Below are 13,650 nucleotides of genomic sequence, written 5' to 3'. Positions count from 1 at the left end.
ACAGGAGTTCTGCATGAAGTGTTCATTTTGGCCTTCTCTCGCTGAGAAAACACTATTTGTGACCTGTGATACAAAAATGCCATAAGTTTTCTTCAAAGTGAGTTTTCAGTCAAGTTTCAACCTGAAAGCATAGAAAGATGCATGAACTTGAAGTTACATTTTGATTTCAGTGAGTTTTCATCCAAATACAGGAGTTCTGCATGAAGTGTTCATTTTGGCCTTCTCTCGCTGAGAAAACGTTATTTGTGACCTGCGACACAGAGCAGCCATAACTTTTGTTCAAAGTGAGTTTTCAGTCAAGTTTCAACCTGAAAGCATAGAAAGATGCATAAACTTGAAGTTACAGCTTGATTTCAGTGAGTTTTCATCAAAATACAGGAGTTCTGCATGAAGTGTTCATTTTGGCCTTCTCTCGCTGAGAAAACACTATTTGTGACCTGTGATACAAAAATGCCATAACTTTTCTTCAAAGTGAGTTTTCAGTCAAGTTTCAACCAGAAAACATAGAAAGATGCATAAACTTGAAGTTACAGCTTGATTTCAGTGAGTTTTCATCAAAATACAGGAGTACTGCATGAAGTGTTCATTTTGGCCTTCTCTCGCTGAGAAAACACTATTTGTGACCTGTGATACAAAAATGCCATAACTTTTCTTCAAAGTGAGTTTTCAGTCAAGTTTCAACCTGAAAGCATAGAAAGATGCATAAACTTGAAGTTACAGCTTGATTTCAGTGAGTTTTCATCAAAATACAGGAGTTCTGCATGAAGTATTCATTTTGGCCTTCTCTCGCTGAGAAAACACTATTTGTGACCTCTGATACAAAAATGCCATAACTTTTGTTCAAAGTGAGTTTTCAGTCAAGTTTCAACCTGAAAGCATAGAAAGATGCATAAACTTGAAGTTACAGCTTGATTTCAGTGAGTTTTCATCAAAATACAGGAGTTCTGCATGAAGTGTTCATTTTGGCCTTCTCTCGCTGAGAAAACACTATTTGTGACTTGTGATACAAAAATGCCATAACTTTTGTTCAAAGTGAGTTTTCAGTCAAGTTTCAACCTCAAAGCATAGAAAGATGCATAAACTTGAAGTTACAGCTTGATTTCAGTGAGTTTTCATCAAAATACAGGAGTTCTTCATGAAGTGTTCATTTTGGCCTTCTCTCGCTGAGAAAACACTATTTGTGACCTGTGATACAAAAATGCCATAACTTTTGTTCAAAGTGAGTTTTCAGTCAAGTTTCAACATGAAAGCATAGAAAGATGCATAGACTTGAAGTTACAGCTTGATTTCAGTGAGTTTTCATCAAAATACAGGAGTTCTGCATGAAGTGTTCATTTTGGCCTTCTCTGGCTGAGAAAACGCTATTTGTGACCTGCGACACAGAACAGCCATAACTTTTGTTCAAAGTGAGTTTTCAGTCAAGTTTCAACCTGAAAACATAGAAAGATGCATAAACTTGAAGTTACAGCTTGATTTCAGTGAGTTTTCATCAAAATACAGGAGTACTGCATGAAGTGTTCATTTTGGCCTTCTCTCGCTGAGAAAACACGATTTGTGACCTGTGATACAAAAATGCCATAACTTTTGTTCAAAGTGAGTTTTCAGTCAAGTTTCAACCTGAAAGCATAGAAAGATGCATAAACTTGAAGTTACAGCTTGATTTCAGTGAGTTTTCATCAAAATACAGGAGTTCTGCATGAAGTATTCATTTTGGCCTTCTCTCGCTGAGAAAACACTATTTGTGACCTGTGATACAAAAATGCCATAACTTTTGTTCAAAGTGAGTTTTCAGTCAAGTTTCAACCTGAAAGCATAGAAAGATGCATAAACTTGAAGTTAAAGCTTGATTTCAGTGAGTTTTCATCAAAATACAGGAGTTCTGCATGAAGTGTTCATTTTGGCCTTCTCTCGCTGAGAAAACGCTATTAGTGACCTGCGACACAGAACAGCCATAACTTCTGTTCAAAGTGAGTTTTCATTCAAGTTTCAACCTGAAAGCATAGAAAGATGCATAAACTTGAAGTTAAAGCTTGATTTCAGTGAGTTTTCATCAAAATACAGGAGTTCTGCATGAAGTGTTCATTTTGGCCTTCTCTCGCTGAGAAAACACTATTTGTGACCTGTGATACAAAAATGCCATAACTTTTGTTCAAAGTGAGTTTTCAGTCAAGTTTCAACCTGAAAGCATAGAAAGATGCATAAACTTGAAGTTACAGCTTGATTTCAGTGACTTTTCATCAAAATACAGGAGTTCTGCATGAAGTGTTCATTTTGGCCTTCTCTCGCTGAGAAAACACTATTTGTGACCTGTGATACAAAAATGCCATAACTTTTGTTCAAAGTGAGTTTTCAGTCAAGTTTCAACCTGAAAGCATAGAAAGATGCATAAACTTGAAGTTACAGCTTGATTTCAGTGAGTTTTCATCAAAATACAGGAGTTCTTCATGAAGTGTTCATTTTGGCCTTCTCTCGCTGAGAAACACTATTTGTGACCTGTGATACAAAAATGCCATAACTTTTGTTCAAAGTGAGTTTTCAGTCAAGTTTCAACCTGAAAGCATAGAAAAATGCATAAACTTGAAGTTACAGCTTGATTTCAGTGAGTTTTCATCAAAATACAGGAGTTCTGCATGAAGTGTTCATTTTGGCCTTCTCTCGCTGAGAAAACGCTATTTGTGACCTGCGGCACAGAACAGCCATAACTTTTGTTCAAAGTGAGTTTTCAGTCAAGTTTCAACCTGAAAGCATAGAAAGATGCATAAACTTGAAGTTACAGCTTGATTTCAGTGAGTTTTCATCAAAATACAGGAGTTCTGCATGAAGTGTTCATTTTGGCCTTCTCTCGCTGAGAAAACACTATTTGTGACCTGTGATACAAAAATGCCATAACTTTTGTTCAAAGTGAGTTTTCAGTCAAGTTTCAACCTGAAAACATAGAAAGATGCATAAACTTGAAGTTACAGCTTGATTTCAGTGAGTTTTCATCAAAATACAGGAGTTCTGCATGAAGTGTTCATTTTGGCCTTCTCTCGCTGAGAAAACACTATTTGTGACCTGTGATACAAAAATGCCATAACTTTTGTTCAAAGTGAGTTTTCAGTCAAGTTTCAACCTGAAAGCATAGAAAGATGCATAAACTTGAAGTTACAGCTTGATTTCAGTGAGTTTTCATCAAAATACAGGAGTTCTTCATGAAGTGTTCATTTTGGCCTTCTCTCGCTGAGAAACACTATTTGTGACCTGTGATACAAAAATGCCATAACTTTTGTTAAAAGTGAGTTTTCAGTCAAGTTTCAACCTGAAAGCATAGAAAGATGCATAAACTTGAAGTTAAAGCTTGATTTCAGTGAGTTTTCATCAAAATACAGGAGTTCTGCATGAAGTGTTCATTTTGGCCTTCTCTCGCTGAGAAAACGCTATTAGTGACCTGCGACACAGAACAGCCATAACTTCTGTTCAAAGTGAGTTTTCAGTCAAGTTTCAACCTGAAAGCATAGAAAGATGCATAAACTTGAAGTTACAGCTTGATTTCAGTGAGTTTTCATCAAAATACAGGAGTTCTGCATGAAGTGTTCATTTTGGCCTTCTCTCGCTGAGAAAACACTATTTGTGACCTGTGATACAAAAATGCCATAACTTTTGTTCAAAGTGAGTTTTCAGTCAAGTTTCAACCTGAAAGCATAGAAAGATGCATAAACTTGAAGTTACAGCTTGATTTCAGTGAGTTTTCATCAAAATACAGGAGTTCTTCATGAAGTGTTCATTTTGGCCTTCTCTCGCTGAGAAACACTATTTGTGACCTGTGATTCAAAAATGCCATAACTTTTGTTCAAAGTGAGTTTTCAGTCAAGTTTCAACCTGAAAGCATAGAAAGATGCATAAACTTGAAGTTACAGCTTGATTTCAGTGAGTTTTCATCAAAATACAGGAGTTCTGCATGAAGTGTTCATTTTGGCCTTCTCTCGCTGAGAAAACACTATTTGTGACCTGTGATACAAAAATGCCATAACTTTTGTTCAAAGTGAGTTTTCAGTCAAGTTTCAACCTGAAAGCATAGAAAGATGCATAAACTTGAAGTTACAGCTTGATTTCAGTGACTTTTCATCAAAATACAGGAGTTCTGCATGAAGTGTTCATTTTGGCCTTCTCTCGCTGAGAAAACGCTATTAGTGACCTGCGACACAGAACAGCCATAACTTCTGGTCAAAGTGAGTTTTCAGTCAAGTTTCAACCTGAAAGCATAGAAAGATGCATAAACTTGAAGTTACAGCTTGATTTCAGTGAGTTTTCATCAAAATACAGGAGTTCTGCATGAAGTGTTCATTTTGGCCTTCTCTCGCTGAGAAAACACTATTTGTGACCTGTGATACAAAAATGCCATAACTTTTGTTCAAAGTGAGTTTTCAGTCAAGTTTCAACCTGAAAGCATAGAAAGATGCATAAACTTGAAGTTACAGCTTGATTTCAGTGAGTTTTCATCAAAATACAGGAGTTCTTCATGAAGTGTTCATTTTGGCCTTCTCTCGCTGAGAAACACTATTTGTGACCTGTGATACAAAAATGCCATAACTTTTGTTCAAAGTGAGTTTTCAGTCAAGTTTCAACCTGAAAGCATAGAAAAATGCATAAAGTTGAAGTTACAGCTTGATTTCAGTGAGTTTTCATCAAAATACAGGAGTTCTGCATGAAGTGTTCATTTTGGCCTTCTCTCGCTGAGAAAACGCTATTTGTGACCTGCGGCACAGAACAGCCATAACTTTTGTTCAAAGTGAGTTTTCAGTCAAGTTTCAACCTGAAAGCATAGAAAGATGCATAAACTTGAAGTTACAGCTTGATTTCAGTGAGTTTTCATCAAAATACAGGAGTTCTGCATGAAGTATTCATTTTGGCCTTCTCTCGCTGAGAAAACACTATTTGTGACCTGTGATACAAAAATGCCATAACTTATGTTCAAAGTGAGTTTTCAGTCAAGTTTCAACCTGAAAACATAGAAAGATGCATAAACTTGAAGTTACAGCTTGATTTCAGTGAGTTTTCATCAAAATACAGGAGTTCTGCATGAAGTGTTCATTTTGGCCTTCTCTCGCTGAGAAAACACTATTTGTGACCTGTGATACAAAAATGCCATAACTTTTGTTCAAAGTGAGTTTTCAGTCAAGTTTCAACCTGAAAGCATAGAAAGATGCATAAACTTGAAGTTACAGCTTGATTTCAGTGAGTTTTCATCAAAATACAGGAGTTCTTCATGAAGTGTTCATTTTGGCCTTCTCTCGCTGAGAAACACTATTTGTGACCTGTGATACAAAAATGCCATAACTTTTGTTCAAAGTGAGTTTTCAGTCAAGTTTCAACCTGAAAGCATAGAAAAATGCATAAAGTTGAAGTTACAGCTTGATTTCAGTGAGTTTTCATCAAAATACAGGAGTTCTGCATGAAGTGTTCATTTTGGCCTTCTCTCGCTGAGAAAACGCTATTTGTGACCTGCGGCACAGAACAGCCATAACTTTTGTTCAAAGTGAGTTTTCAGTCAAGTTTCAACCTGAAAGCATAGAAAGATGCATAAACTTGAAGTTACAGCTTGATTTCAGTGAGTTTTCATCAAAATACAGGAGTTCTGCATGAAGTATTCATTTTGGCCTTCTCTCGCTGAGAAAACACTATTTGTGACCTGTGATACAAAAATGCCATAACTTATGTTCAAAGTGAGTTTTCAGTCAAGTTTCAACCTGAAAACATAGAAAGATGCATAAACTTGAAGTTACAGCTTGATTTCAGTGAGTTTTCATCAAAATACAGGAGTTCTGCATGAAGTGTTCATTTTGGCCTTCTCTCGCTGAGAAAACACTATTTGTGACCTGTGATACAAAAATGCCATAACTTTTGTTCAAAGTGAGTTTTCAGTCAAGTTTCAACCTGAAAGCATAGAAAGATGCATAAACTTGAAGTTACAGCTTGATTTCAGTGAGTTTTCATCAAAATACAGGAGTTCTTCATGAAGTGTTCATTTTGGCCTTCTCTCGCTGAGAAAACACTATTTGTGACCTGTGATACAAAAATGCCATAACTTTTGTTCAAAGTGAGTTTTCAGTCAAGTTTCAACCTGAAAGCATAGAAAGATGCATAAACGTGAAGTTACATTTTGATTTCAGTGAGTTTTCATCAAAATACAGGAGTTCTGCATGAAGTGTTCATTTTGGCCTTCTCTCGCTGAGAAAACGCTATTTGTGACCTGCGACACAGAACAGCCATAACTTTTGTTCAAAGTGAGTTTTCAGTCAAGTTTCAACCTGAAAGCATAGAAAGATGCATAAACTTGAAGTTACAGCTTGATTTCAGTGAGTTTTCATCAAAATACAGGAGTTCTGCATGAAGTGTTCATTTTGGCCTTCTCTCGCTGAGAAAACACTATTTGTGACCTGTGATACAAAAATGCCATAATTTTTGTTCAAAGTGAGTTTTCAGTCAAGTTTCAACCTGAAAGCATAGAAAGATGCATAAACTTGAAGTTACAGCTTGATTTCAGTGAGTTTTCATCAAAATACAGGAGTTCTGCATGAAGTGTTCATTTTGGCCTTCTCTCGCTGAGAAAACACTATTTGTGACCTGTGATACAAAAATGCCATAACTTTTGTTCAAAGTGAGTTTTCAGTCAAGTTTCAACCTGAAAGCATAGAAAGATGCATAAACTTGAAGTTACAGCTTGATTTCAGTGAGTTTTCATCAAAATACAGGAGTTCTTCATGAAGTGTTCATTTTGGCCTTCTCTCTTTGAGAAAACACTATTTGTGACCTGTGATACAAAAATGCCATAACTTTTGTTCAAAGTGAGTTTTCAGTCAAGTTTCAACCTGAAAGCATAGAAAGATGCATAAACTTGAAGTTACAGCTTGATTTCAGTGAGTTTTCATCAAAATACAGGAGTTCTGCATGAAGTGTTCATTTTGGCCTTCTCTCGCTGAGAAAACGCTATTTGTGACCTGCGACACAGAACAGCCATAACTTTTGTTGAAAGTGAGTTTTCAGTCAAGTTTCAACCTGAAAGCATAGAAAGATGCATAAACTTGAAGTTACAGCTTGATTTCAGTGAGTTTTCATCAAAATACAGGAGTTCTGCATGAAGTGTTCATTTTGGCCTTCTCTCGCTGAGAAAACACTATTTGTGACCTGTGATACAAAAATGCCATAACTTTTCTTCAAAGTGAGTTTTCAGTCAAGTTTCAACCTGAAAGCATAGAAAGATGCATAAACTTGAAGTTACAGCTTGATTTCAGTGAGTTTTCATCAAAATACAGGAGTTCTTCATGAAGTGTTCATTTTGGCCTTCTCTCGCTGAGAAAACACTATTTGTGACCTGTGATACAAAAATGCCATAACTTTTGTTCAAAGTGAGTTTTCAGTCAAGTTTCAACCTGAAAGCTTAGAAAGATGCATAAACTTGAAGTTACAGCTTGATTTCAGTAAGTTTTCATCAAAATACAGGAGTTCTGCATGAAGTGTTCATTTTGGCCTTCTCTCGCTGAGAAAACACTATTTGTGACCTGTGATACAAAAATGCCATAACTTTTGTTCAAAGTGAGTTTTCAGTCAAGTTTCAACCTGAAAGCATAGAAAGATGCATGAACTTGAAGTTACATTTTGATTTCAGTGAGTTTTCATCAAAATACAGGAGTTCTGCATGAAGTGTTCATTTTGGCCTTCTCTCGCTGAGAAAACGCTATTTGTGACATGCGACACAGAGCAGCCATAACTTTTGTTCAAAGTGAGTTTTCAGTCAAGTTTCAACCTGAAAGCATAGAAAGATGCATAAACTTGAAGTTACAGCTTGATTTCAGTGAGTTTTCATCAAAATACAGGAGTTCTGCATGAAGTGTTCATTTTGGCCTTCTCTCGCTGAGAAAACGCTATTTGTGACATGCGACACAGAGCAGCCATAACTTTTGTTCAAAGTGAGTTTTCAGTCAAGTTTCAACCTGAAAGCATAGAAAGATGCATAAACTTGAAGTTACAGCTTGATTTCAGTGAGTTTTCATCAAAATACAGGAGTTCTGCATGAAGTGTTCATTTTGGCCTTCTCTCGCTGAGAAAACACTATTTGTGACCTGTGATACAAAAATGCCATAACTTTTGTTCAAAGTGAGTTTTCAGTCAAGTTTCAACCTGAAAACATAGAAAGATGCATAAACTTGAAGTTACAGCTTGATTTCAGTGAGTTTTCATCAAAATACAGGAGTTCTGCATGAAGTGTTCTTTTTGGCCTTCTCTCGCTGAGAAAACACTATTTGTGACCTGTGATACAAAAATGCCATAACTTTTGTTCAAAGTGAGTTTTCAGTCAAGTTTCAACCTGAAAGCATAGAAAGATGCATAAACTTGAAGTTACAGCTTGATTTCAGTGAGTTTTCATCAAAATACAGGAGTTCTGCATGAAGTATTCATTTTGGCCTTCTCTCGCTGAGAAAACACTATTTGTGACCTGTGATACAAAAATGCCATAACTTTTGTTCAAAGTGAGTTTTCAGTCAAGTTTCAACCTGAAAGCATAGAAAGATGCATAAACTTGAAGTTACAGCTTGATTTCAGTGAGTTTTCATCAAAATACAGGAGTTCTGCATGAAGTGTTCATTTTGGCCTTCTCTCGCTGAGAAAACACTATTTGTGACCTGTGATACAAAAATGCCATAACTTTTGTTCAAAGTGAGTTTTCAGTCAAGTTTCAACCTGAAAGCATAGAAAGATGCATAAACTTGAAGTTACAGCTTGATTTCAGTGAGTTTTCATCAAAATACAGGAGTGCTGCATGAAGTGTTCATTTTGGCCTTCTCTCGCTGAGAAAACACTATTTGTGACCTGTGATACAAAAATGCCATAACTTTTGTTCAAAGTGAGTTTTCAGTCAAGTTTCAACCTGAAAGCATAGAAAGATGCATAAACTTGAAGTTACAGCTTGATTTCAGTGAGTTTTCATCAAAATACAGGAGTTCTGCATGAAGTGTTCATTTTGGCCTTCTCTCGCTGAGAAAACACTATTTGTGACCTGTGATACAAAAATGCCATAACTTTTGTTCAAAGTGAGTTTTCAGTCAAGTTTCAACCTGAAAGCATAGAAAGATGCATGAACTTGAAGATACATTTTGATTTCAGTGAGTTTTCATCAAAATACAGGAGTTCTGCATGAAGTGTTCATTTTGGCCTTCTCTCGCTGAGAAAACGCTATTTGTGACATGCGACACAGAGCAGCCATAACTTTTGTTCAAAGTGAGTTTTCAGTCAAGTTTCAACCTGAAAGCATAGAAAGATGCATAAACTTGAAGTTACAGCTTGATTTCAGTGAGTTTTCATCAAAATACAGGAGTTCTGCATGAAGTGTTCATTTTGGCCTTCTCTCGCTGAGAAAACGCTATTTGTGACATGCGACACAGAGCAGCCATAACTTTTGTTCAAAGTGAGTTTTCAGTCAAGTTTCAACCTGAAAGCATAGAAAGATGCATAAACTTGAAGTTACAGCTTGATTTCAGTGAGTTTTCATCAAAATACAGGAGTTCTGCATGAAGTGTTCATTTTGGCCTTCTCTCGCTGAGAAAACACTTTGTGACCTGTGATACAAAAATGCCATAACTTTTGTTCAAAGTGAGTTTTCAGTCAAGTTTCAACCAGAAAACATAGAAAGATGCATAAACTTGAAGTTACAGCTTGATTTCAGTGAGTTTTCATCAAAATACAGGAGTACTGCATGAAGTGTTCATTTTGGCCTTCTCTCGCTGAGAAAACACTATTTGTGACCTGTGATACAAAAATGCGATAACTTTTCTTCAAAGTGAGTTTTCAGTCAAGTTTCAACCTGAAAGCATAGAAAGATGCATAAACTTGAAGTTACAGCTTGATTTCAGTGAGTTTTCATCAAAATACAGGAGTTCTGCATGAAGTATTCATTTTGGCCTTCTCTCGCTGAGAAAACACTATTTTTGACCTGTGATACAAAAATGCCATAACTTTTGTTCAAAGTGAGTTTTCAGTCAAGTTTCAACCTGAAAGCATAGAAAGATGCATAAACTTGAAGTTACAGCTTGATTTCAGTGAGTTTTCATCAAAATACAGGAGTTCTGCATGAAGTGTTCATTTTGGCCTTCTCTCGCTGAGAAAACACTATTTGTGACCTGTGATACAAAAATGCCATAACTTTTGTTCAAAGTGAGTTTTCAGTCAAGTTTCAACCTGAAAGCATAGAAAGATGCATAAACTTGAAGTTACAGCTTGATTTCAGTGAGTTTTCATCAAAATACAGGAGTTCTTCATGAAGTGTTCATTTTGGCCTTCTCTCGCTGAGAAAACACTATTTGTGACCTGTGATACAAAAATGCCATAACTTTTGTTCAAAGTGAGTTTTCAGTCAAGTTTCAACCTGAAAGCATAGAAAGATGCATAAACTTGAAGTTACAGCTTGATTTCAGTGAGTTTTCATCAAAATACAGGAGTTCTGCATGAAGTGTTCATTTTGGCCTTCTCTCGCTGAGAAAACGCTATTTGTGACCTGCGACACAGAACAGCCATAACTTTTGTTGAAAGTGAGTTTTCAGTCAAGTTTCAACCTGAAAGCATAGAAAGATGCATAAACTTGAAGTTACAGCTTGATTTCAGTGAGTTTTCATCAAAATACAGGAGTTCTGCATGAAGTGTTCATTTTGGCCTTCTCTCGCTGAGAAAACACTATTTGTGACCTGTGATACAAAAATGCCATAACTTTTGTTCAAAGTGAGTTTTCAGTCAAGTTTCAACCTGAAAACATAGAAAGATGCATAAACTTGAAGTTACAGCTTGATTTCAGTGAGTTTTCATCAAAATACAGGAGTTCTGCATGAAGTGTTCTTTTTGGCCTTCTCTCGCTGAGAAAACACTATTTGTGACCTGTGATACAAAAATGCCATAACTTTTGTTCAAAGTGAGTTTTCAGTCAAGTTTCAACCTGAAAGCATAGAAAGATGCATAAACTTGAAGTTACAGCTTGATTTCAGTGAGTTTTCATCAAAATACAGGAGTTCTGCATGAAGTATTCATTTTGGCCTTCTCTCAATGAGAAAACACTATTTGTGACCTGTGATACAAAAATGCCATAACTTTTGTTCAAAGTGAGTTTTCAGTCAAGTTTCAACCTGAAAGCATAGAAAGATGCATAAACTTGAAGTTACAGCTTGATTTCAGTGAGTTTTCATCAAAATACAGGAGTTCTGCATGAAGTGTTCATTTTGGCCTTCTCTCGCTGAGAAAACACTATTTGTGACCTGTGATACAAAAATGCCATAACTTTTGTTCAAAGTGAGTTTTCAGTCAAGTTTCAACCTGAAAGCATAGAAAGATGCATAAACTTGAAGTTACAGCTTGATTTCAGTGAGTTTTCATCAAAATACAGGAGTTCTGCATGAAGTGTTCATTTTGGCCTTCTCTGTCTGAGAAAACGCTATTTGTGACCTGCGACACAGAACAGCCATAACTTTTGTTCAAAGTGAGTTTTCAGTCAAGTTTCAACCTGAAAGCATAGAAAGATGCATAAACTTGAAGTTACAGCTTGATTTCAGTGAGTTTTCATCAAAATACAGGAGTTCTGCATGAAGTTTTCATTTTGGCCTTCTCTCGCTGAGAAAACACTATTTGTGACCTGTGATACAAAAATGCCATAACTTTTGTTCAAAGTGAGTTTTCAGTCAAGTTTCAACCTGAAAACATAGAAAGATGCATAAACTTGAAGTTACAGCTTGATTTCAGTGAGTTTTCATCAAAATACAGGAGTTCTGCATGAAGTGTTCATTTTGGCCTTCTCTCGCTGAGAAAACACTATTTGTGACCTGTGATACAAAAATGCCATAACTTTTGTTCAAAGTGAGTTTTCAGTCAAGTTTCAACCTGAAAGCATAGAAAGATGCATAAACTTGAAGTTACAGCTTGATTTCAGTGAGTTTTCATCAAAATACAGGAGTTCTGCATGAAGTGTTCATTTTGGCCTTCTCTCGCTGAGAAAACGCTATTTGTGACCTGCGACACAGAACAGCCATAACTTTTGTTCAAAGTGAGTTTTCAGTCAAGTTTCAACCTGAAAGCATAGAAAGATGCATAAACTTGAAGTTACAGCTTGATTTCAGTGAGTTTTCATCAAAATACAGGAGTTCTGCATGAAGTATTCATTTTGGCCTTCTCTCAATGAGAAAACACTATTTGTGACCTGTGATACAAAAATGCCATAACTTTTGTTCAAAGTGAGTTTTCAGTCAAGTTTCAACCTGAAAGCATAGAAAGATGCATAAACTTGAAGTTACAGCTTGATTTCAGTGAGTTTTCATCAAAATACAGGAGTTCTGCATGAAGTGTTCATTTTGGCCTTCTCTCGCTGAGAAAACACTATTTGTGACCTGTGATACAAAAATGCCATAACTTTTGTTCAAAGTGACTTTTCAGTCAAGTTTCAACCTGAAAGCATAGAAAGATGCATAAACTTGAAGTTACACCTTGATTTCAGTGAGTTTTCATCAAAATACAGGAGTTCTGCATGAAGTGTTCATTTTGGCCTTCTCTCGCTGAGAAAACACTATTTGTGACCTGTGATACAAAAATGCCATAACTTTTGTTCAAAGTGACTTTTCAGTCAAGTTTCAACCTGAAAGCATAGAAAGATGCATAAACTTGAAGTTACAGCTTGATTTCAGTGAATTTTCATCAAAATACAGGAGTTCTTCATGAAGTGTTCATTTTGGCCTTCTCTCGCTGAGAAAACACTATTTGTGACCTGTGATACAAAAATGCCATAACTTTTGTTCAAAGTGAGTTTTCAGTCAAGTTTCAACCTGAAAGCATAGAAAGATGCATAAACTTGAAGTTACAGCTTGATTTCAGTGAGTTTTCATCAAAATACAGGAGTTCTGCATGAAGTGTTCATTTTGGCCTTCTCTCGCTGAGAAAACACTATTTGTGACCTGTGATACAAAAATGCCATAACTTTTGTTCAAAGTGAGTTTTCAGTCAAGTTTCAACCTGAAAGCATAGAAAGATGCATAAACTAGAAGTTACAGCTTGATTTCAGTGAGTTTTCATCAAAATACAGGAGTTCTGCATGAAGTGTTCATTTTGGCCTTCTCTCGCTGAGAAAACACTATTTGTGACTTGTGATACAAAAATGCCATAACTTTTCTTCAAAGTGCGTTTTAAGTCAAGTTTCAACCTGAAAGCATAGAAAGATGCATAAACTTGAAGTTACAGCTTGATTTCAGTGAGTTTTCATCAAAATACAGGAGTTCTGCATGAAGTATTCATTTTGGACTTCTCTCGCTGAGAAAACGCTATTTGTGACCTGCGACACAGAACAGCCATAACTTTTGTTCAAAGTAAGTTTTCAGTCAAGTTTCAACCTGAAAGCATAGAAAGATGCATAAACTCGAAGTTACAGCTTTATTTCAGTGAGTTTTCATCAAAATACAGGAGTTCTTCATGAAGTGTTCATTTTGGCCTTCTCTCGCTGAGAAAACACTATTTGTGACCTGTGATACAAAAATGCCATAACTTTTGTTCAAAGTGAGTTTTCATTCAAGTTTCAACCTGAAAGCATAGAAAGATGCATAAACTTGAAGTTACAGCTTGATTTCAGTGAGTTTTCATCCAAATACAGGA

Source organism: Aulostomus chinensis, chromosome 18 (assembly GCF_037954235.1).
Source record: "Aulostomus chinensis isolate RoL2024-O1b breed Wild chromosome 18, RoL_Achi_v1.0, whole genome shotgun sequence".
Lineage (NCBI taxonomy): Eukaryota > Metazoa > Chordata > Actinopteri > Syngnathiformes > Aulostomidae > Aulostomus > Aulostomus chinensis.
Note: the sequence above shows the minus strand (reverse complement) of the source record.